Genomic DNA, 27,101 nt, shown 5'->3' with positions numbered 1-27,101 from the left:
GTAACTCGCCTTAAAAGGACATCTCTGGAACAGCCAACATCACATCCAAATCTGACAGCTATCATTACCTCTTCCTTGGCAAATATGCTGTTGGATTTTAGCAGATCCAACCCCTTACCATGCTCTACAAATAGCTTTCTGAAGGACACACAAGTGATTATCTCAGCGCTTACTTATGAACAGAAATAAAATAAAACCAGAATCTCTAGAGATCATAGCATGGAATGCGAACGGATTAAGAGGTAGAATCTTGGAGCTCTGGGAGTTCGCCCAAAGGCGTCAGCCAGATATACTCTTGATAAATGAAACCCTTCTCCGGCAATCAGATAATCCCAAAAATAAATGGATACCAGATGTACAGAACTGACCGATTATCCTGCAAAGGAGGCGGAACTGCTATTTTCATTAAAAATCACATCTATCATTATTCTATAAATATTCCATCCACCATTAATCTTGAGATTACAGGCATAAAAATTCCTACGTGTACGGTGGGCAAACTAAAGATTTTAGCAGCACATAATCCTCCGCAAAAAATATTACTGTTTTCAGATCTGAACGCTGTACTGATCAACAGGGAGCCTGTTATCACGCTGGCGACTTAAACGCCAAACATCCTATCTGGAATAGCCGTTCCACAAATAAAAATGGTCACATCCTCGCTAACTACTCTGGATCCAACAATATGTTTGTGGCAGGCCCCACAGCGCCTACCCATCACAACACATACGGTCGGGCTGATGTACTAGACATAACTATCCTACAGAATGTAAGACTCCAGTAGAGTGTAGTGACTCTAAATGATCTTTCATCTGACCACAATCCCTTTCTATTAAATATGGGAAATCAGGATAACCCTTCTCCTTCCCCCTCCACCGACTCATATATATACCTTGGGATAAGCTATCCAAAATATTCCCAAAATATATTGGTCATGTACCATTCATTAAATCCACAGATGAAATTGAAACAGCTATAAAGGATCTAACTAAACAAATCAACACTGCCGTTGCAGCAGTAACTATTTCCAGAACTACTCCCATATCTAAACACTTGTCAGAAGACATTACGAACTTGATCAGAGAAAAGAACAGAGCAAGAAAAAGATATCATAACACGTGAGCACCTCAAGATAAAAGAATCAAGAACAGATTCAACTCTGCAGTTAGAGATGCCCTCACAGCGCGAAGAAATCAAATTTGGGAAGGAATATTGAATTCTATCTCTCCTGACAATCACTCCATATGGAATCTTATCAAAAACATCAAGAATAAAAACAAACCTCTTCCTCCTCTCCAAACAGATACCGGCCTTATCCATACCGACGCAGACAAAGCCGAGGCAATAGTAACATCTCTAGAAAAGCAATGCAAACCCTCATATGACTATCTCGACTTCAATCACATATACAAGGTCCATCGTCATGTCAGATCTTCGCTCAAACTTTCTGTCACATGCCCTAGTCAAATTGCACCCACATCACCTGTATAATTATACGACATAATCAAGAAGCTTAAAACAAAAAGGCTCCTGGACCTGATGGAATCAAAAACAGGGTGATGAAACTACTATAACACAGCTATTGTGCATCTGACTAACATTATAAACTCCATCTTACACTACAAATATTTTCCTTCCCACTGGAAACTAGAAGATGTAATCCCAACCCATCGACCTGGAATAGACCCGCGATCACCTAAAAACTACAGACCAATGAGCCTCATCTCCAAACTAGGCAAAATTCCCGAGAAAGTCATTCTCACTAGACTCCAAGAACTAGTGCAGAAATTAAACATTCTTCCTGAGGAGCAATTTGGATTCCGACAATTTTACATTACCACACAACAAGTATACAGATCGGTAGAATATGTTTTCATGGGAATTAACTGGCGTCAATGCACTGGGGCTGTTTTCCTTGACATAGCCAGGGCATTCGACAAAGTCTGGGACTACGGCTTGCTATATAAAATGATAACATCTGGAATACCATTGGAAGTGGTTCACCTGATCAGATCATACCTCTATGATAGGTGCATGCAAGTTAAGTTAAATGGCACACTCTCCATACAAAAACGCATCTTGGCTGGTGTCCCACAAGGATCACTACTGGCACCAACTCTTTTCTCCATTTGTATGTGTGATATTCCGCACAACTCACTGTCATCTATCAAAGCATTATATGTAGATGATATAGCGATATTAGCCAGATCTTTAAAACGCACCGTGCAATCAAAAGACTGCAGGAAAATCTACTGATAATTGAACAATATTTCACCAAATGGCGACTCAAAATAAATCCTCAGAAAAGCGTAGCCGTACTGTTCGCCAGAAGATCAATGCTTCCTACTGGACACGTTGTCCAGTTTAACACAGAAATCCCTTGGCACTCTGAGATCAAATATCTTGGCATATTGTTGGACAGAAAATTGACTTTCAGCTCCCATATTCAGTCTCAACGTTTAAAGACATCAAAAATCATTGCACAGGTCTATCCTCTAATAAACAGAAGCAGCAAATTGAGCACCAGAATCAAACTACTTCTATATAAATTGATGATTCGTCCTGTACTCATCTATGCTTCTCCGGTTTGGAGTCATACGGCTAATACTAATGTCCTCAAACTACAACGTGTGCAGAATAAATGTCTCAGAATAATCCTGAACGCACCATGGTTCATACGCTCTATGCAACTTCACCAGGACACAGAAGTCCCCTATATTTATACCTTCATGCAGACTATAGCAACTAAGTTCTTTTCAATAGCATCTGTGCGTCCTAATAATCGAATTCAACTAGCAGCAAATTACGACGCAACAGATTACATCAAGTACAAAAGACCAAAATCTATTTGAAACTGCAACCTCAATGATTAATCCTCAGGCCCACTCAGGGCGAACAACAGGCTCATTAATATTTTTCCTCTCACGGTTTTCCTCATCAGACAGCGGGGAATACGAAAAGCATCTGCTTCATCCTTTAAGCCAATGATGTTGAAAGTCGAAGTTGGCATTATTATTTTAAGTTTAACATTCGAAGGTAAGTATATTGCAATAATAATTTATAAATTATATTTAAACTCTAACAGAGAGAAGCGAAGATTTACAGTACATGATAAATGGTGTTTAATATTTTATTGATGTTATAGGAATACGCTTCCACTCGTACAATAAGAAGTATGTTTGCGTTGCGTCAGACGAATATTTACGTACAGGTTTCAAGCCGTAATAAATTATGTGCTTTCAAGCATGGATATTAAATTGGAATTCGTATGTGCTTGAATGAGAAAAATACGTAAAACAAGCTTAAGAGATCGATTTACTGTAACACTCGGGTCGCAGGTCAAATATCACAAATGTTAACACCTCCCGAGCGTTAAGGGGTATAAAAACATTCAATGACGCTCTTAAAAGGTTGATTTCTAATGCGTGTTTGGAATCGAGAAATAAGCAAAAAAGAGGACATCAATTTTAAAGGTAATGCAGATGACTGAAGTAGGAGAAAAAAATAAGGAAAATAATAACTGCTCACCCACTGATTTCTAACGGAATTAGAATGTGATAATATAATTCAGCACTCAGAAGGATAGTGTAGGATTAGAGAATAAAGGTATTCGACTTTACGGAAGTACTAGCATCGTTGTAATAATGACACAAGTAATAATAGGCGTGAAAATATGCCATAAATGTTGCCAATCATAAATAAGCATTTAATCCTGTGGAGCAAAGTGATTTAAATTGCAAGAATTTTTCATCCACGCATTACGTGCGTAAGTCAGCTCTTTTGATTTCGATGTAATCATACATATGAGAAACTACAGTATCCTCTGAATAACAATAATAATGATAATAATAATAATAATAATGTAAAGAAGTCAAGAAACATATTAATAAATATTTATCATTACGCAAAGAACGATTTCCGAGCAAACTGGGAGGAAAATAATATCATGGCAGACGAAGAGTGAAATAGTAGAAGTTAACGGGGAGGGGAGGGGGGGAGGGGGTATCAGAAGAACAACTATTAAATAATACAATAATCAAAAAAATAGAAAAAAATGCAAGGTGAAAAATCATGATAATATAAAAAACTTTGAACTTCTTTGGGAAATGGACCGAGTCCTTTATCCCTTCATCAGATTTTGGCTTGTGTGTGTGAGGATTATTGTGGGTAATGTACCCGCTCATTGTGAGCATTGGAGCTCATGGAGGATTTTGGTTTTTTTTATGTTTGAATCGATCTGAGGGATTGTAGTCAGCTGCCTGTGGAATTAGCTGATTTGGGTGATTGTTATGCGTATCATGTAGGTGTTGATGTCTGGAAGGTTGGCTTCTTGGTGTAACTGGAGGTTTCTCATGAACCAAGGGGCATTAAATGCCATTCTTAGACATTTGTTCTGGATCGCTGTAATCAGATGAAGTTGCTTTCAGCTGTGTGTGCCCAGGTTGGTGAGGCGTAAGTTAGCTGGGATCTTATGACTGATTTATACAAGAGAATTTTGTTGTGTTTATTTAGGGAGCTCTTCCTATTCAAAAGTGAATGTAGCTGTGCTATTGTCTGACTTGCTTCAGTGGAGATACTATTTATGTGTGTCTTGAAGTTTAGGCGTTTATCAAGATGAACTCCTAGATACTTCGTAGCGTTCTGCCAAGGGAAGATTTTCCCAAAAATTTGCACGCTTTTGTTCGGTTCTGCTTTACTTCTGGTGAAATGCACTGCCGAGCTTTATCCTGGATTGATGGCGATGCGCCATTTGGTGTACCACTCCTCCAGTTCATTGATTGCTCTCTAGCTTGTTTACGGCCAGATGTGGGCGGAGGGATCTGGCTATGATAATTGTGTCATCGGCATAGAGGGTGGTGGTGGATGGGGACAACTTGGGGAGATAGCAGAGAGCCTTGTGGGACTCCTGTCATGAATGTCCTTTCTGTGGATCTGATTCCATTCAGTTTTATTTAAAATTTTCTGTTACTGAGATAAGATTTGATATGTAGAACTAGTTGTATTGGGATTCCTACTTGGTGTAGCTTAAAAATTAGACCATGATGCCAAATTCTGTCAATGCTTGTGTTATGTCCAGGAAGACTGCACCAGAATGTTGGCGCCATTCATAGCCTTGGGTAATGTATTCGATGATTCTCTAAATTTGGAGAGTTGTAGAATGCTGTTTTCTGAATCCGAATTGTTCTTCTTGTATGCCGTGGTTGTTATCTGTTGCCTCTTGGATCCATGTTAGTATAGCGCGTTCGGCTAATTTTCCTACAGATGATAGAAGGTTGATGGGCCGATAGGGGCTGTGGAAATTGTATATTTTATCCAGGTTTTGGAATTATGAAGACATTCGCAAGCTTCCATCGCTGTGGGAAATAATTTAGCCGAAAGATGGCATTAGCGATGGCTACCAGATTCATAATTCCTTTACGTGGAAGTAGGTTGAGTGCCTTGTTCGTTATACCATCCGGACCCGGAGCCTTTCTGTTGTTTAGTTTCCTTATGATTTCATATATTTTTGTTGGCGATACGGAATTGTTGTTGGATTGGAGTGTGGTGTTTTGAGTTATTTTACGCACATGGATGTGTATTTTTCTTATGAAGTTTAAATCTACATTGGTATAGTTGGGGCTGCATTCTTTCTAAGATGTCTGCAAATGATTCTGCCTTTTCTTCATCAGTGTAGGCGACTATATTCAACTTTGATTGGAGGAAGCCTGCTGTATTTCGAACGAAGTGATCTCATCATTCTCCGCAATGATTGATCCTGTGTGTTTAAGTGATATATCTCGTAATTCCGAAGTTTGTTACGGTGTAACGGTGTTCCTTTAGGGCAAACCGAACCTGGTTTGTTGCTCTGTTAACTGCCTACTTATCTGCGGGATCCATTGTTCTCTGGTATTTTCTTGTTAACCTTTTTCTCTGTCGGATGAGATGTTTTATGTCCTCTGGGAGTTTCTTTGGGCATTTGGTTCTATTTGTTACCTGTGATATTGCTGTTAGTGGTTGTTTTTCAAAGTTTTTAACTGCTTTTTCTATATCTTCCGTGGATGTTATATATGGTACCGGGCTAACGTTTTCATGGAAAATAGAGAGAAGTTGTTTCCAGTTTATAAAGCTGGTGGTGTTTTCTGTTTCATCTTGTATGGTGCCTAGTTGCAATATGATGGGAATGTGATCAAAACATAAATAGTTAACTGCTTGTATTTGACTGTCGTGAGCAACGTTTTTGAGTATTGTTATATCAAGTACATCTGGGCAGCCGGTTGCTCCATAGTGTGTTGGTTCTGTGGGTCTTGTTACTGTCATGTTTCTTGTAGTAGTTTGCCATTGTTATTTGAATTTCTGCTGTTCCATGAGGAATGTTTGGCGATCAAATCTCCTCCTACGATTACTACTTTACCTGCGTTTAGTATTTCATCAAGATCTGAATCTAGAAGTTTTTTGTTTGGGTGGTTGTAGGTTGCGTATATCCTGATACTGCTTTTTTTTTATCCATATGAATTTCTATTCTTGCGGTTTCCATGTGTTCTGTTTGCGGGTTCAGCTATTGAGTTATGTTACTTTTGGACAAAGATGGCGGTGCCTCCACCTCTTGCATAGGTTCTGTCTGTACGGTAAGTGTTGATTCTAATCTTGTCTAATCTTGTCTATAACTGTTGATTCTAATTAGGGCCGACTCTACAGACGGTGTACACGGGCCTTTGCACGGGGCGACCATTTTTTTGGGGGAGGCCGAAATGTAAGTCATTAAAATGAAGATGTGGAATTTTTTTTTTTAACATTTTATTATTTCTCAGATAAATTACATACATTATATGAACACAATTATGCATAACAAATACTTTCTCGTACAAAAAGTTTTTTTAAATAATAATAATAATAACAATAACTGTTTACAAAATATATTATTATAATATTCATAATGATGATTATAACAGATGTTTCTTTGCAATTTTACACTCTCTATATACAATATCAATGAATATAATCACTCTATATTGCATACATTTGTTACAGTTACTACATACATTTGATTACATATGATACATTACTTACATTTGTTTACATGTGATACTTACATTAAATACTTTGGTTTACATGTGATAAGTACATTACATGCACTTGGTTACATATGATACATCTTGGATGAGAACTAATTTCTCTGCTTTCATCCTCCAAGCTTATATGCAAGCTTATCTGAGGATGACAGTTGGTTATTATTTATTTATTTTTTGCTGTTTTGCGAAGATGCAAAATCTATGATTGAGATATTCGCGCACTCGCGCGCACTCGCGCGCACGCACGCACGCACGCACGCACACACACACACACACACACGCACGCACACACACACACACACACACGCACGCATGCACGCACGCACACAAAGTTTGTATGGCATTTTGGGTGCATGTTTCTTGTTCATGGTATGTCCTTAGAGTTCTTTTCAGACTATTGTAGTTTGAAAATGACTCTAAGGACATACTATGAACACACACATACTATGAACCTTTACGGAAAGGCCACGCGAAACTTCTTTATTCAAAAGGTAATTTGTTTATCATGTCTGGGATGTAGAAGTTTCGCGTGGCCTTTCCGTAGTGATTATTGTATTTATATGTGATATAATTAGTAGTCTGAGGTCTAGTTATACGGTATGTATTTCTAACTGTCCTGTAGTTGGCATCGAAATAATGTTTTAGCAAGGCTGCATAGTGACATAAATGTTTTGCTGTCAGTATTTTGTGTTCTGCCATTGCAATGTTTATAAGGTCGTGATTTTCTCTTTGTTCCCAAAAGATCAGTTTTGTCATTTTGTTCTGTAGCGACATTAATCTATTTAATTTGTAGGGTGCACAGAAAGCATACGTTGTTATAGCGTATCTTAGTATATTTTGGCATAGTGCTTTGTATATTAGTATTTTTAGGCGTATGGGAACTATGTCTTTTAACCTGTAGAGTTTGCCACTTATTGTTCGCAGTTTGTTGTGTAGATGGTTTATATGGCTATTCCAGTTCATATCTGCATCGAAGTAAATTCCAAGGTATCGTATTATTTCAACCTGAGTGATTGTAGTGGTTTTGCTGTTCTGTGTGTTTTTTGTGTTGGAAAGTGGATGTTGGATGGTTATATATTTGTTATCAACTGGTCGAGTCAGTGGATTTCTGAATATCATTAATTTTGTCTTTTCTGAGTTAAGGTGTATGGAGTTTTTCGTGAGCCACTCTATTATCAGATTTATATCATGTTGCATATTTGTTTGGGCTATGCTTGCGTTATTATGGATGGATATTATTGCTGTATCGTCTGCGTATTGGAATATCTTACCTTTGAGTGGTAAATGATTAATATCGTGCGTGTAAATGTTGAATAGATTTGGGGAGACTACAGCTCCCTGTGGTACTCCACAGGTTACTGGTAGCTCTCTGCTTCGGTTTGAACCAATACGTGTGATATGCTTTCTATTTTGGAGGTAGTTTGTAAACCACCTGTGAAGAGGCCCGTCTATTCCAACATGCCTCAGCTTTTCTAACAAGGTTTGATGTGTAAATGTATCGAATGCTTTAGTTAGATCTATAAAATCTACCATGGCAATTTTTTTTTGTCTAAGGCGGTATTAATTATGTCTGTAAAGTCTTCCAAGAGAGATGTTGTTCCCTTATTTTTCTGAAAACCATATTGTGTTTTGGGGATAATATGAAAGATCTCAGTGTATGCTGTGAGTTTCTTCAGTATGATCCGCTCCATTATTTGATTGATAATTGGTAATGTTGCTATGGGTCTGTAATTGCTGATTAAATTTCTTTTTCCTTGTTTGTATATGGGTGTGATTATGGCAGTCTTTAGCATACTTGGTATCTGTCCTGTTTTAAATATTTTATTTATTAGTTTTAGTAGGATAGGACTTAAACTAGTTGCATGTTGCTTTATATCTTTCGGTCTGATACCATCTATTCCGGGGTCTTTGTGTGGTTTGATTTGATATACTGCTGAGAGAAGTTCTGCTTCTTTTATGGTTGGGAAGCATAATGTCTGTTTTGATCGCGGTCCAAGTGGAGGGTCTCGTTTTGTGATTGGGAGAATATTTCTGTGAAATTCTTGGATGGAGTCTGCAAAGTATTGGTTGAAGTCATTTGCTAGTTGTTGGATAGGTTTTGCCTCTTTCATGAAGCTGTGTTTTATGGTTTCGGAGGCAGTGGTGTTGGGAACAGAATCTAGCATCTCATTAATCATATGCCAGGTTTGTTTCATGTTGTTTTGTGCGGAGGTTAGTTAGTCTCTGTAGTCGCTTCTTTTTGCATTTCTGATTTGTGTTGTAAGGCGATTCCTTGTTATCTTATATTCAGTTTTTAAAGCTGTGTTATTTGGATATTGCTTTAATTCTTTCCATAAAGCATCCTTTCTGTGTATTTCTAGGATTAAGTTTTGTGTTATCCAAGGATTTTGTGATGTTTCTGATCGAATTCTGACTTTCTTTGCATCTTTCTGATATATTTCCACCACTGTGAGTTTAATGTTGTTGTATAAGATAACTGCTGAATCTAATGCCAGGTGTTCCCAGTCTGTTTTTCTTATTTCGTGGTTGACTATTCTTCGTCTATTATTGTTTTCTGTCGTGTTTCATCTGTGGGACATTGCATGGGTATTGTCTTGGTGTGCAGGTTTAGAGCGGTGAAGTAATGGTCTGCTACTTTGCACTTTATGACTGATGCAGTGTAACTATTTGGTGCTGCTCGGAAGTTTATATGGTCTAGACAGGAGGCAGTGATAGTATTTCCGAATATTTCTTCTCTAGGACATGATGTTATTGCTGGTATTAGATTGTACATGGATAGCGTGTCTAGGTATTGTACAGTGTTGTTCTGGTTTTCATTTGCAATATTTATGTTTATGTCGCCAATTATCATTAGGTGTTCGGTTGAGCATATTTCTTGGCTTGAAAGCCAGCAATTGAGTTCGTGTAGGAACTTTATCATGTTTAGATTTGGTGGCCTGTAAATAGCATTTAGTATTATGGGATGCTGTGTATTCGTGGTATTAATGATTTCGAGGCAGAGGGTTTCAGCATGCTCAAACTGATAAGTCGTTTCTTTTGCTATTAAGTTTTGTTTCATAAATATTAATATTCCACCCCCTCTTCTTCTTTGGCGGCATGATCTATGTTGTTGGAAGCCTGGAATTTGGAAAGCAGTCGCTTCGTCATTAGTTATGGATACTTCTGTAAGAATCGATATATATCAATAATATCAGTGTAATTCCTCAGATAAGCCTGTAATAATAACCAATGTTTCCGGATGCTTCTGATGTTAATATGCAAGATTGAGAGACCTCTCGCTTGTACTGTGCTTTGTTTCCATGCATCAAGCGATTAGAAAGTACAATTACTGATGTATTCTGGTGTAATTACATCTATCTGATGGTTCACATTCATTTTTGTTGTGTTGAGATCTTCTTATTGAACTAAGTTGGAGTCTTTTGTTTCACTCTGACAACCTGTCTATATCTTCCGAGCTTTTTATTTGTATAGACTTTGAAGTCTGTGACTTTCTCAAGAATATTTTGCTGTCTTTTATCCATAAAAATTGATACTTTTTTTCTGTTTTTTTCCTTTCTTACTTATTACAAAAGATTCTGATTGAAAGGTACTAAATACTCAGATAGAAAGATTGGCGTATTGTCTTGCGATGCATTTAAATCCTTAACTACTGGTTTTTTCAGTCTGCTGGCTTTTATGAGTTTGTCTCTTGTAGCCTTGCTTTTTAGACGTACTATGACTGGTGCCGGTCGTGGCGAACCTTGTTTTCTGTTCTTCCTGGGAAACCGATTTATGGTCTGAATATCATTACGCTGAAGGGTGATGTCAATTGCATGGCCTAACTTTAGAACTATGTCTCTGAGATTTTCTGTGGATTCGGTTTCTGGAAGACCGTTTATGACAAGGTCTTCTTTATGTTGTTGTTGTTGGTTTAGAACTTCATATTTTTGTTTCAGGGAATTAAATTCTTGACGGAGTTCCGATGTGTCTTTTATCAATTTCTGCTGCCTCTCAGTTAATGCGTTAATGCTGGTTTTAATGTCTTTTACCTTTGTAAGACTTCTTCGACTTTTGAATTATTAAATTTAACAAACTCTTCATATTCGCTAATTTTTTTTTTGTTATTTCTTTATTCTGTTTATTAAATAGTTCTTGGACAAGATCTACCAAGCTGGCTTTTATATTTTCTAAACCTTTTTCTAGTAATAAATTAACGGAACTCAAATTATAAGACTCACCGGTGTTTTGTTGTCTGTTCAGTTCATCGTCTGATTCTGCCTTCGGCGTAATCAGTTGCGTCGTGGGTGGTGGCGTTTCTTTGTTCTCTCTACAGTTTAGGCACTTCTATTCTTCTCGTTTGGCATTGGATTTGCGTTGCCAGGTTGTTTCTGAAAGTCCGGAACATGTAAAGTGAAGATTCCTATGGAATTTCCTGCAGGTTATGTAACATCTGTCGGATGGCAATTCCTTCTGACACTTGTTGCACTTCATGACTCTCCTTTCTTCCTTTGGACATCTGCAAAGATGGCGACGTCCTTTGTTCTGTACTTGTTAGCAACCGCGGTATACTCTTCAATTTTTTAGCACACTCAGATTTTGGATTCCACTTGGCCGATTTCGATGAATTATAAGTCACTGTCTTCAGCGTGACAAGTAGAGTTACTTTATGACACTTTTAAATTAAAAACAGGCGTTAAAACCACATTAAACCTATAAAAAACGGGACCAGCGATACGACTATGCAACATATGCCTACACAGCGCTGTGTAGGCATACGAACTAAAAAATAAAAAATAAAATAATAATAATAATTTTTTTTTTTTTTTACATATTGAGTGACTTTATTTACAATAAAGTTTATACAGAATTTTTGAATGTAGAATATACATAATAATAACAATAACAATAATAATTCTTTTTTTATTATGTCTCAGATAAATTGCATACATAGATGCTGTAATAATTATATATATATATATATAATATTTATAACATGTTACAATTGTGATTAACAGATTCTTGCAAGTTAAAAATTTTCTTCCTCGAAGCTTAGCAGAGCTTATCTGAGGAAGATAATAGATGATAGATTGGGGTGGTTTCGAGGTTATGTTCCTGTAATGGTCACAAGCCAGGTATTCATTTTACTGTTTGTTGGTACATGCTTGAAAGACTTCAATTGGTATTACAGTTGAATTTTTTTTTTTTTGTGCAAATAGGGTTGGATTTAGACATGGTGTGTTTGTTTCTTTGTGTTCTTGTAGTGATGGTTTTTGAGAAGGGGTTTGTCATAGGTGTGTGTGTGTGGGGGGGAAATAGAGAGAAACAGGAATTGCTCTAATTTTCATTCTCGCTATAATATTTATATAGTGCCTGTTTCAGCTCTCTGTATGTTCCTAGGTTTCTGTTGTCGAACGGCAGTTTGTTTTTCATGTCAGATACGTAGAAGTTTCGGGTGGCTTTGCCGTTGTGATTGTTGTACTTATATGTTATGTAGTTTGTTGACTGTGATCTTGTTATTTGATATGTTGTTCTAGTTATTCTATATGTTGGGCTGTAGTAATGTTTTAACATGACTGTGTAGTGGCATAAGTGTTTCACCTTAAATATTTTGTGTTTTGTCCGTGCTTCCTGCATAAGAGTGGGTTGTTCCCAGAATATCAGTTTTACCATTTTATCTTGCAACCATTGTAACCTCTTAAGTCTGTAGTCTGCACAGAATGCGTATGATGTGATTGCATATCTTAAAATGTTTTCACATAATGCTTTATAGATTAGTATTTTTATGTGGGTTGGGGCAATGTCTTTTAATCTGTATAGTTTGCTTGTTATTATCCTAAGCTTGGTATGTAGGTAGTTTGTGTGGCTATTCCAACTTTGATCAGCATAGAAGTGAAGTCCGAGATAGCGTGTTGTTTTCACCTGCGTGATGGTTGTGATTTTAGGTTCTACGCTTTGTGTATAGGAGGATGAATGTTTGATAGTGAGATATTTAGTTTCTATGGGCAGGGTTTGGGGGTTTTTGAATACTATTGGCTTTGTTTTCCCTGGGTTTATATATATGCCGTTTTTGGTTAACCAGTTAGTGATTTGATTGATGTCATGTTGCATATTTGTGTAAGCGATATTTGAATTGTTGTGAATGGATACTATGGCCGTGTTGTCTGCGTACTGGAAGATTTTACTTTTTAGTGGGAGTTGGCTTATGTCGTGTGTGTATATGTTAAATAGAATGGGAGATAGGACAGCTCCTTGTGGTACTCCACAGGTTACATGTACCTCTTTGCTATATAATAATAATAATAATAATAATAATAATAATAATAATAATAATAATAATAATAATAATAATGCGTAAGATCGCAGTTTTTATAATAAGTTGACTAGTGACTTATTATGTCCATGGTGCTGTTTCTATTTCCGACAGTCCGTCGACCTATGATACTCGCCTAACGCTCTTTGGTAATCGAAGTTTGGTAAGTCATTCTTCGCTTACTCTCTTTCCCTTTCTCTCTCGCCTCTCCTCGCTATTCCTTGCATACACAACAATGGAGTCTGCAATAAAGCTGCATTTAAAAGTTCATTATGCGATATTATATTTCCATCTTGTGCTTGTTAACTTACTATGAATTGAATTTCCCACTGTTAGCTGGCGTTAAATTCTGAATGAGAAGAATTATAATATAATAGTATCTCATTCAAAGTTTAACATAATCTGCCATTGCCAAGAAGAATTTTGTTCATCTGAATAAATGTTAAAATATTACCTACTGTTGTGTGCCACTATTTTATATAATATATTGTAATATATTTGTAAAAACGTGTAGTTGTTAGTTGTATTAATCATGCTAATTCTTAGTATTGGGTATGCATATCATGTGAACTAAACACGGGAATTTGGAACTTAATCCGATTATATGAATTACTGCCCAAGGCAAGTAATTGATATTTGATAATTCACGTGTACTAGAAAACGAGTAATATACGAAGTAATTGAAATTTCCACTAGAGTCCTTCTCTTTGAGCCATCGATAATATAATCTCCAGAACGTTTCACTTGTTTTTGAGTGTGTATTAAGGAAAGTTGATTTTTGACAGTGTCTTAGTGACTGTTATAACAGTGATCAGATTTTTAGAGTTTAATGTAAATTAGTAGTTAATACAGTGTTTCTAATCCCTTAATTACTAAATAATACCATTCTAATAATCATATTTAATTGCAGGGTTTAAAACAATTCTAATATTCAAATAGATTACAATGTCCGATAAAAGAAAAAAAAAACTATCAGTGCAGAATATCGCAAACGGAAACCGGAAAAAGAACGTGATATTCAAAAACATAGCGGGACTTTATTTAAATATCTAAAAACTGAATCAGCTGACGTAGGGCAGGAGGAAATAAGTAAATATACCGAAACCAATGATTCTGAGCTCATGGCAAGTACTTCTAACTCGGATCTCAGTAACATAGACATTGCAAGGAATCGCAAAATGAGAGCTTGTGGTTCGGCCCAACATTATCTTGGGAAAATATTCAAAATGAATTGATTGCTCTCCTCTCTGGAACCATAAAAATAACAAATAATTTCAATGGTTGAGAAAGCTAAATATTACAGCATAGTTGCAGACTGTATTCCCGACGTAAGCCACATTGAACAATTAACACTAATTGTAAGATTTGTTAATACGGATCCAACTAATATGAACATTCTTGAGCATTGTCATGGTTTCATTCTTGTAGAAACCACTACAGGCTCCGCGTTAAATGTCCCTTGCTGTTCTCATTCTCTCGACCTGGTGGTCAATGATGACGCAATGTCATATAGAGAAGGGAGTTCATTTTTTGAAACGGTTCAGAAATTGTATGTGTTTTTCTCAGCGTCAAAGCTGCATTGGAGAATCCTTAAGACATATATTACAATCCTAACGCCCAAACCATTAAGTAGAACTCGCTGAGAATCTAGAATCGACGCTATTCGTCCTTTAAGATGCTTTTTATTATCAACTGATAGAAATTGCTGGTGATAAGTCATTAGACAAAATGGCGAGACACGAAGCTGAAACCCTCTCTCAAACTCAGAGACTTTAAATTTTTATGTTTTCTGGTTATATGACACTATGTTTTAAATGAAATTAATGTTGCAAGTAAACTGTTGCAAAGCATAAAGATGGAATTGTCTAGCGCCATAACAACATTGCGTAATGTTCTATAAAGTCTTAAGAATCTCAGAAATGATAAATCATTTCAAAATTTTCTTGTCGATGCTACAACATTAGCTGAGAAAGTCAAAGCTGATGCTGATGTGAAACCATCATTCGAAAGTATCAGACTGCGTCAGCAGAAAAAGCAACATGATTATGAAGCAAGAGATGAACCTATTTTAGATCCCAAAACAAAATTCTAAGTTTTTCTTTTTTATTATTGATGTCGCAACTAATTCTATTGAAGGAAGGTTCGAGCAAGTGGAACATCACAGTTCACAATTTTCATTTTTATATAACATCACTAAATTAAAATCTGAGACGACAAATGAGCTCGTAGACAATTGTAAAAACCTAGAAGCCGTTTCAACGCACGAAGAAAACAGAGACATCGATGCAATTGAGCCATGTGATGAACTGAAAGTGGTGTCCAAGTTAGTACCAGATAATACGCCGCCAATTGAAGTTCTTCGTTTTATTGTTGAAAATAACTTTGTTCCGAAGGTCGCTGTCGCCCTAAGAATATTGCTGACATTGCCTGTGAAAGTGGCAAATGGTGAGCGTAGTTTCTCAAAACTGAATCTTATTAAAACTTACGTTCAACAATGGCTGAAACTAGATTGGAAGGACTTCCCATGATTTCAATTGAACATGAAATCGGTCAGAAATTAGACTATGCAGACCCAATTTCTGATTTTGCAAATATGAAGGCCAGAAAAGTATATTTTTAATCAGTAGATATTAAAATCAATATAAATTCTAATTAAAATAATGTGAAAATAGTGCTAAAACTATAACGTGTACATTCTATAGTTAAGTGTAACTCAACAGTTCACCGTTGTACAAGTGAAGATCATTCCATGTATGTAAGTAATAAATTATAAGTACATTCCATTTAATTGTCAATTGATGAAGTCAATGGTTTATTTTATGAATATGCAATATATTTATCACTTTATCAGTGCATTATTATTAACGGTACTATATTTAAAATTAATGGTCATGAAACTATTGTTGAACATAATGGCTTCCAAAATTCCAAAGGTTAATTTGAGGTTGGTGCTGGGGCTGCAAAAATTCTAGAGCCGGCCTGATTCTAAACTTGTCACCTGGACGAAGGTGTGTTTCTTTAATAAGGATGATGTCTACTTGGGTTTGTGCTGCAAACTCAATCTGTAATTATTTAGGTTTCATATTAGCCTTATCCATTAAGGATTTCAACAAGCAGTGATTGTATGTGTCTCAAAATGTTATCCTTCGCTTCTTGAGTTGGGTTTGTTTGCCGGAGTTCAGCCAGCTTTTCACCTATGTGGCTTATTATGTTCTGTAGGATAGGTTTGTTGGTTTGTTGTGACTGGTTCGGTTTTGGATCTTTTGGTCTTGTAACTTCAGCATACGATCTTCCGTCCGTTGTGGAGACTGTGGTTTGATGGGAGGACGTGCGTTCTTGTAGAGGTTTGCTGGTTTTGAGTGGTGTCTTTTGGTTTTCAGGAAATGCTATGCAGCTCCTGTAGTTTGCTGGGTGTGGGCCTCCGCAATTTGCACACTTTGCTGGTTGTGTGTAGGGTTTTTGGAATTCAGGTGTTGCGTGTTTGTCCCCAAATTTAACACATCGGTATTCTGCTTTGCAGCAGCGTTGTGAGTGGCCAAACGTTTGACAGCGATGACACTGCGTCGTTGTCTGTTTATGTTTTAGCGATTCAGTCTTTATCACTAAATCGCAGATAGTTTAAAGATCGTAGATGTGTTTCTGGTCTTTACTGATCTCTGCCATTATTAGAGGGTATGGTGTTTTGTCAGCTCTACTACAGCTGATTTTTGTAAGTCGAATGCCTTTGTTTTGAAGATCTGCTTGTACTTCTTCTATTGTTATGGATTCTGTCACCCCTCTGAGCACAGCTTTCAAGTTCTTTTCGCTATTAAGTGCGAATCTGTGGTAGGGTAGCTTGTTGTTGTCCAGTAGTTTTGTTATTTGTCTGTAATTGGTAGACGTTTTTGGCTAGATGCGAATTCCTTCTTCTGTATTAGTGGCTTTAGTGGTTTGGAATTCTTCGGCTGTATCCAATATATGGTGGGCATTGTTTTGGGATATTACCGCATCCTCGGGGTCTATTGATTGCCCCGGGGTTTGCTGTCCGAAGTCCGACGCTGTCATGTGTTTATTTTGACAATTTTCCCGAATGTAGTCTGTGGCAATTGTGGGGGGAAATGTGTCATAAAACTTAACCTTTCACGGCCAGTTATTATTAAATAGTTCACCTAGCGGATAAATTCCTGCTAAAAGTGTTGAAATTTTGTTTCGTCCATTGGTTTTTCCATGTTTGTGTCAATTACCAAAACTAAAAGTTAATAGGGAAACTTTCTTTCGCTGAACGAATCTCAATCCAAATCAATTCCTCTGTATCGAATCGATTCTTTCATCACTATATCTCGCCACACTTATTCCTTCTACTGCTACTAATCGCTCCTGAAAAGATAAAAATGCAATGTTAAAATTGGATATACAAATCACAAGGTAAAAAAAAAATAGAAAATCCTTAACTTATTCCTGGTAATGTAACGTTATTAAATTCTGCAGTGTTTCGTGTTGGAAGTCACTGAAAGAAAAATTGGGGAGGGGGAGGTAACACGAATGGAGGTGCCATGAATTATGTTATGTTATGAATTTAGAGTGCATTAACATTTAGTGGGGAGGAATAAAGCTAATCAGCGTAAGTAACAGAGAGAGAGAGAGAGAGCACCGTGGAAATAATAAGATTGAAGCTACAGATTAGGGACCAATTTTTCAATTGAAAAAAAACACACATAAAGATTCCTCGTGTCGACTCTTCTGCTAGTTCGTTTCACTTTGCTAAATTGAATGCCCTAAATTTCTTTCCTGTATTTTTAATCATTCTGTTTTTCTTTGCTTGTCTTAGGTTACTTTTTCCTTTGATTTTATGTATTTATTTTTTACATAAGTAATTACGTAAGTTTTTTTCACGTAAGTTGTTAATATGAGAAAACGTATAATATTATATAAGCAAAGCGGTGTTTCTTGCTGGAAGATCGTCCAACTCAACGTTGGTTCCACTCAGTGACAGCCTCATCCTAGCACTGAGCAGAACCGCTCATATTCCAGGATCCGCTTTGCTTATTATCCATCATTATTCAAAGCCGAAAGCGAAACTATGAAAGTTTCGTAAAGTAAGTTCACCAGAGAGCTTACGGGAATACACTTCCCGGCATTCACGAGTTGTTTTAACGCGGACTACTTAGAAAACATAGCCCCCCCCCCCCACAAGCGTATATATATATTCGCATTTTAATAATCTATTTTGATGAGGTTTCACTAGACAGCCGCTTCGACCTCGTTGGATCTCTTCTGGTGGGGGGGGGGGGGGGTGGGGGGGGGGGGGGGTGGGGGGGGGGGGGGGTGGGGGGGGGGGGGGGTGGGGGGGGGGGGGGGTGGGGGGGGGGGGGGGTGGGGGGGGGGGGGGGTGGGGGGGGGGGGGGGTGGGGGGGGGGGGGGGTGGGGGGGGGGGGGGGTGGGGGGGGGGGGGGGTGGGGGGGGGGGGGGGTGGGGGGGGGGGGGGGTGGGGGGGGGGGGGGGTGGGGGGGGGGGGGGGTGGGGGGGGGGGGGGGTGGGGGGGGGGGGGGGTGGGGGGGGGGGGGGGTGGGGGGGGGGGGGGGTGGGGGGGGGGGGGGGTGGGGGGGGGGGGGGGTGGGGGGGGGGGGGGGTGGGGGGGGGGGGGGGTGGGGGGGGGGGGGGGTGGGGGGGGGGGGGGGTGGGGGGGGGGGGGGGTGGGGGGGGGGGGGGGTGGGGGGGGGGGGGGGTGGGGGGGGGGGGGGGTGGGGGGGGGGGGGGGTGGGGGGGGGGGGGGGTAGTACGTAGCCACCATAGATATGTTGAAAATATAATATGAAGGATATCATACACAGAATAATGCAAAATTTATGCTCATTTTGAAGATTTTCTAATGCATATCCCCTCCCCCTTATCCTTTCCTGGAATTCAATTACATAAACCCTCTAAATTTCTACAGGTTTGAAAACGTTTCCAGACAGTATTCAAAATGTATTACTTCATTTTACCGTTTGGACAAAAGAAATGCCGCAATAAGATTGTTGTACCCTGAAGATTCTAATTCTGTAATCTTTCTTTGCCATCTAAAATCAGCTGCTCTACTGTCTGCTGAAATTATTTGAAATTTTAGAAATACTGTGCTATATTTTCAACGTGTAAAACTGCTTATATGCATACCACACAAAAGAAAGTTCAGTAGAAAGTTCAGATTTTTGTTTCTTTTTCTTAAAAGAATCTAAATATTTTTACTTCTACTTCTGATGCTGGTTGCTATTTCTGAAGTAATCTACGTCTTAGAAATATTTGATAGTAATGCTCTTAGCTGGAGGAAAAGGGTAAAGGCTTAGATACTCTCGGTGCTATTGAGAAAGAAAGAGAGAACACTTAACCAGAAGGGACACTAAAATGCCTCCAGCTATACTGCGAATTACATCAAGAATGTCGTGTTTTGTTTTCAATTGTTGATTAGTAGACATCCTAACATAGAAAAAAGTACACACATTTCTTTCACAGGTTGATACAGTATTTGTGCTAAAATGAGTTCTTAATTTGTAATGATCACTTTCATTTTTATTATCGAAAAATTATAAATTATTTCATATAATTATCTTGAAAAAGAGGATTTGAATTATTTTAAAAGAAAAGGAACATATGCTTCATATATATATATATATATATATATATATATATATATATATATATATATATATATATATATATATATATATATATATATTTTTTTTTTTTGGAGGGAGAGGCTCTAGACTTATTAAATGTGCAGATATTTCAGAGTATTTATTTTATAAATTGTTCGCAAGACAACTGTTACAAACGTAAATCACTTGGGGAACATGCCCATTCAGTTTAGTGTAAAATAGTGGCAAAGGTTCAGCGACTTCAACAAAGCGACGTATCAAACCTAAAAGAAAATGTCGCTATGTCTGCTCATATTAGAACTCTTACGTGAATAATATTTTCTGATATGATTTCTCTGTTCGTTATAATATAATCAATTTTCAGATTTTTGCCTTCTTGCATACCCCATGTTATATGCAGTGATTTCTTCTTTTTCCTACAAGAATAAAAAATCGATAACCGAACAAAAATATGGAGTATTTTCTTTTTCATTGGGTGAATTTGCAATATTCTTTGTTTTTGTTTGAAAAGAAAGTACAAATGATTTTTTTCTTACTATTTTTGCCATTATATAACATCTGATACAGTTATAAGAGTGGCATTTTACCGTTTTTCTCCCAGACGAGAAAAAGGAATATGACAAGAATATTGTTGATTCATCGAACTTCGGTAGCGGAAATTTTTAATACAACGCTTTGTAATTTTTAAATATATATATATATATATATAAGCAAAAGTATCGCTTATTATAATATTGGAACATAATATATGAACTAGCAGAAAATATATACATATATCCATAATATATACATAAATATATATCAATTTAAATCGTAACCGTTAATTTCATTTTGTAATGACCAATTATACAGGGAAACCAAGAGGGTGAACGTGCAAAGAACAGCAGATTACAATATAAAGAAAAAAATTAGTGATATGATTAAAAAAAATTTCATGCTCTTCCCTATAAAGCAAAGTCGCTCAAGCACGGTCTTCAGGAAATCTGTGAAGTATTCTTCGTAGAAACATGATTTTGAACCAAAATTTGACATAATCTCGAACGTTGGCAGCCGGTTTTTTTAAATATTTCAAATAATTATCGTGAATTAATTTCTTTGAGAAGAAAGAAAATGTTTTGTGGAGTAAGGGATTAGAAAAATTTAGCCAAAAAAAAAAAAATTTAAGATGAAATTGGTTCTCCACGGTAAGGCAATATTAAAGTGAAGAAACTATGCAAGGATGTTTATTTTGTCCAGGCTTTAAAATTGTATTTACAATAAAAAGACAAAATAAAAATAAATTCTCTAATTTTAGTTTATCCAATATAACTAAGATTAAGTTACTCAGAATAGAACAAGGAAATGCATTTCTTGTTATTGGCAAGTAAGCCACAGCTATGAGCATGAGATAATCTGATTCAGCTTGAGGGATTATCACACCTTCTAATGGACATTCCCACAGAATTGCACTTAAAGTGCAATTCAGTGGGAATAAGTTAGAAAATTAGCGAAAGGACCGAAACCAAAATGTCTGATCACATGGCAAGTATTTCTAAATGGGATCCCAGGAATGTCGATATTAGTAACAATAAGAGCAGCAAAATAGGGGTGAAGGGGCGGCAATATATATATGCTACTAAACGGGGCGATAAATTTCTAGGGTCGGCCCTGATAACGCGCATGTATTATCTTCGTACGATAATACATGCGCGAAAGAGAACATGAGACTCTCTCAATCGAGCCTCCAAATCAACATGAGAAGTTCTGTTTACTTATAAACTTCCTTGAATGCAAACTGAAGTTGATTTTTTTTCAAAAGTTTTAATAGGTTTTTGGCAGATTGATCAGAAGAAAAGAGTACTTTTAATTTTTCAAGCGAATGTGTTCAAAAACTGAGCATATGTGACCTTTTAATTCTTTGAGTCTCATTTGTAGCCAGTAATAGTAATATACAGCACTGTTCTTCATAGATTTCTGTCTCATTATCATTATAACCGCATTTGATATTTCTTGTCGTTTTTTACTCCTCACTAAATATAAATTGTATATAGTTATTGGTTTGTTTGGCACCTTTTTCTTTGTTTCTGTTACTATTTATACATATCTTTACATTTACTTGGTTTAGTTGTTCATCAAGTTTCTCTTCTTTATCTGCAGTGCTCCTTACATTCCAATTTGCGATTTTCATTCTATGTTCTTCTTCCAGTTTCGTTTACTTTTTTCCTGAATCATGGTCGTTTCTCCTGACGGTCTAGCTTTTCTTTGGCTGAAACTTGAAAGTGAATGAAATTCCCCCAAGACAGATTACAAGCCTTTTTCGGAAAAAGTTTAGTGATAGAGTTACTATCTAATACCTGTGGACAAACAGTTCTAACAGCATTTGCTCTGTTAGGATTATACCTCCCAGAATGGACCAGGAGAAGGTGAGGTTATGTATTCGGCTTTACTACTCTTCACATCCCCATGAATGTATATATATATATATATATATTCACATGGAGTATTTCAACTACTCTGAAATCCATTACTGTTTATCTAGATGTTTCGGTATCATTTATGAATCCAAGAAAAAGTCTTAATCTTGTCTCTCTTAAAGGTCGCTTCCGACGTCTCATTTCTCAGTTAAGACAGTTAAAGATTCTTGTGCTAGGAATGTGAAATGCCACTCCAGCATACTTTTTTCCTGAGGTACCTGGAAAATTAGACCATCGTGCCTGACAGTATGGTGCGGGTTAATGAGGTCAGTTAACTGCAGTGTAATTAAACGTGAAGAGATTCTTTAATATTCTCATGTGTAGATTATGCAATTTGCCAAGGATATTTTTGTATGCTTTGCCTCAGGTACAAATTCCACAGTATATCAGTGCATCTGTAAAAATGTGAGATACTATGCATTTAATATTGCGCCTTCTATACAATGCATACCTTAATTTGGTTGTAACAACTTGGATATTGGTTTGCCATTTTACACTATGATCTATGTGTATGCCCAGATGCTGGTAGCTTGTAGACCATTGAGTAGATTCGCAAATGCAGTCACTTCTGGGATCGCAGGAAGCGGTTCGATATTTAATTGACAGGACTGATTCTCTGCCCTTCACTTCAAATAAGATCAATTTAGTTTTCTGAATGCTCACTTGGATTTTGTGTTTACTGAACCACGTATGCAGGTTTAATAAATCATATTCCTTGTTATGGTTTATGGTTGGCATGTCGCTGTATGAGAACACTATTGCCGTATTATCAGTATAGCTGAATAGGTTTCCATTCAATACTGGTCGTTTATATAGATAATGAAAAAAAGTCTTGAGGCTCCTTACTTTTATGTAGTACTGAACCTTGAGAAACATCAGTTTCGATGAGTTGGGATTCATTCGAGCTGTCGTTTCTTTGACCTGCTTGCGATCAGTTTTCTAAATAAGACTGAAACTATACGGTGAGGATATTCTCAGAAAAAAGTAATTGTTTGTCATGTTTCTGCAATATAGTTGCTGTTGTGGAGGGCATATTGTTTACTGCAGGGAGCGAGGAGAATTAATTCATAATATAATTTAATATATATATATTGTTACACCCTGATATCTTAAGAATGAAAAAATCTCAGTTATCATGGTGTAACATGAAGAGCAAATAAATTAAAAACCCTGCATTAAAGCTAATAGATGAATTATTTAAAAGAAAAAGAAATATTCTTTCATCCAATAAAATACATAAATATGAAGGTGTTTGTTGAACTAATTACAAAAAGAAAGAATATATTAATGTTGTAATGTAATATGATATAAAAGAGAAAATTTAACTGAATAAGACAGAAAAGGATTAGTCATAAGAGATGGTATGTGAGAGGCTAGTGATTAAAATATTAAGTTAATTCATGGAGAAATATTGGAAAGGGGATTAAGTTAGAGGCTAGCGAAAGAAAAGCAACAGACTATCGCTCAGGGCCGATTCCCGGATTGAGACATCGTTTGGCTCGCCGACCAAAGGACGTTTGGCAGGAAAAACGCCACCCTAATTGCTAGGTGAAGTAAAATCAAGAAGGTTCCATTAGGAGAGCAAGTATAAAAGGGTTGGAAACTCCCCCCACCCCACAAGGACTGCAGGAGGGGGTCCAAGGTCTTTTCGAGGATCTTTCAGAGATTTAATTGAGGTAAGTAGGTAAGGTAAGGTAAAAAGTAGGTAAAGGTAAAGATTGAGACAGGTGATCACAAACTATAGTGATTCTGAATATTGTACAGCAAACTGCAGACTAATCTTAATCATTATGAACAGTCCGTACGATGAACTAGACTGTAAGCAGCTTCTTGCAATTTTCCGACATGTAGGAAACTTGCTACATACAAAATGGCTGAGTAAAGTAGAGATCCATCAAATCGCGGAAGTCGATTCTGAGGACTATCAACCTTCAGAACTTCTCCCCACCACTTCTCAAGATGACACAAGAGACACCACCCAAAGACTCAGAACACCAGCCAATGGACACAGTGGCCCAAATCAAAGAACGAGTCCCACCGGTAATCTTAAGAGACAAAAAACAATGGTCGACAATTTCGAAGGCTATGAGAAACTCCGAGATTAAATTCAAAACAGCTAAAAACTCCGACGAAGGAGTCCGTATCCAGCCCGAAGGGACATCAGACTACTGTCAGCTAAGTTAATGGATGAGGTAAAGACCCCATACCACACTTTCAAACTGAAAAGTGAAAAGAACCTAAAAGTTGTTATTAGAGGACTGGTAGAAGAAATCACGTCCGAAGAAATAGCCATTGACATTAGATCTCAAGGACTGGAGCCCATAAAAATATCAAGAATGTACCGGCCAAGAATGTAATGGCATGTCCCATGCTGCTGGTTCTCGTGGAAATTAGAAAGGAACAAAGAGAGATTTACGATCTCAAAACAGTTTGCAATCTCAAGATTAACACAGAACCACTCAGAAAGAAAGCAACAGCAGGACAATGCCATCACTGCCAGAGATATGGGCACGTACAGAAACTGTGCAGAGCGGAGTTCAAATGGGTGAAGTGAGGAGACAGTCACCCTACTTACACATGCTCCAAACCATGCACAACTCCAGCCACGTGTGCAAACTGCGGTGGCCCACACCCAGCGAACTATAGAGGCTGTACTCTCCACCCAGATAACCTGGCAAGAAACAGAAAAGCAGGCACACTACCAACTCAAAAACGTGCAACACCCCTTGAAGAGGAATCTATCAGCGCTGCAGCACTCACTTCAAAGGCTAAATCAGCAGAACCTATGCCCAACAGTCAGAACACAGCTGCTATTCTAGCTGCCACCCTAGGGGAGATGCTAACGGCTTTCAGCAAGACCAACCCCATTCAGAGTGATACAAGATCTTAAAAAACACTCAAGTCATCTTCGCAATGAATAATATACCTGGTTTGAATAACTTCATACAGATCGCATTTTGGAATGCCAATGGCCTAAACAACAAACTCCAGGAACTACAAGAATTTATAGCAAGACATAGAATAGACATCCTCTTAATCAACGAGACGCACCTTCGGCCCAGTGACAACCCCAAACTAAGGAACCACGCACTACTTAGGAATGAGAGATTCAATGCCAGAGGAGGTGGAACGGCTATCTTTGTCAAAAAACACATCAGATACAATGAGATCAAGAAGACAACTACTACACACCTGGAAGAAACTGGAATTGAGATATACACCAACAATGCAGGTAACCTAAAACTATATTCAGTCTACAACCCTCCAGGCAAACCACTACTAGCCTCGGATCTCTCCCAGCTCCTCGACACAAACGAAGCAACAATTGTGGCAGGAGACCTAAACGCAAAACATCCTGCATGGAACAGTAGGAACTCCAATAACAACGGGAAGAGTCTACACACGTTCGTTATGAAAAGAAACATCATCATAGCAGGTCCTGCCGAACCAACACAATCCGAAAACTGGAAAGCACAATCCAAGCTGGCCTAGCAGTAGCTTCCACCGTTACCACCCAGTTGAAGCCAACCTGCTCCCAGAAGAAATTCTTAAGCTCATCCACAGTAAAAACAGGATCAGACGCCATTACCATACAACACTTTCCCCCCAGGATAGACAAGAGCTAAACAGGGCAACAAACCAAATCCGATATGCGATCAAAGATCATAAGAGCGAGATGTGGGAGAAGAAACTGAGCTCCTTAAACACCAAAGACAACTCATTGTGGAAAATGACTAAAGCCCTCCTCAGCGATCGCCACAACATTCAGCCAATACAGGGAGAAAGGGGAATGACCTGACGAGAAAGCAGAAGCCTTCGCGGACGCCCTGGAACTGGAATTCAGCCCAAACTATGCACAGGCGGACTTGCACTTCATTGAAAAAACACAGGTATGTCCGCTGTACACTCTGTCAAACCAGTAGCCAAGAAAACACAAGCTATGCTACACCAATGGAAGTACACCAAATCATCAAGAGCCTCAACAATAGAAAGGCCCCAGGTCCTGACGAGATTTCAAACCAAACCATAAAAGTACTCCCCCATAAAACAGTTATGAATCTAATGGCGATCATGAACACGATGCTAAGCCTCAACTACTTCCCCACTCGCAGGAAACAGGCAGATGTAATTCTCATCCACAAACCCGGAAAAGCACCTCAATTCCCCTAGAACTACAGACCTATCAGCTTCCTATCAAATCTGGGCAAAATCGCGGAAAAGATAATTCTGAACCGCATACAAAACGAAACGGACAAGATCGACCTAATCCCAAAAGAACATTTCGGATTTCGCAAAGGCCACTGCACAACCCAACAAGTCCACAGACTTATTGAATTCATAACTACTGGAAACAACACACAGATGCAATCTTCTTGGATGTTGCGAAAGCCTTTGACAAGGTATGGCAGAAAGGCCTCATCCACAAAGTAATAGATGCGAAATACCCACTAAACCTAGCCAAAATCATAGAATCCTATCTGAAAGAACGAAAATTTCAAGTTAAACTATGTGGCCTTAGATCCTCCATGAGAAGCATCACAGCAGGTGTCCCGCAAGGCTCCCTCCTATCGCCGCTACTCTTCAACATTTTCATCTCAGATATGCCAAACACAGCATCAACCACCATGGCTTTCTATGCAGACGACATGGCAATACTGACCAGATCACTCAGGCCACACTTAGCCACACAACGACTACA

This window comes from Typopeltis vanoorti, chromosome 24 (genome assembly GCF_054136105.1).
Source record: "Typopeltis vanoorti isolate ZY-2024b chromosome 24, IOZ_Tvanoo_1.0, whole genome shotgun sequence".
In the NCBI taxonomy this organism is placed as follows: domain Eukaryota; kingdom Metazoa; phylum Arthropoda; class Arachnida; order Uropygi; family Thelyphonidae; genus Typopeltis; species Typopeltis vanoorti.
Note: the sequence above shows the minus strand (reverse complement) of the source record.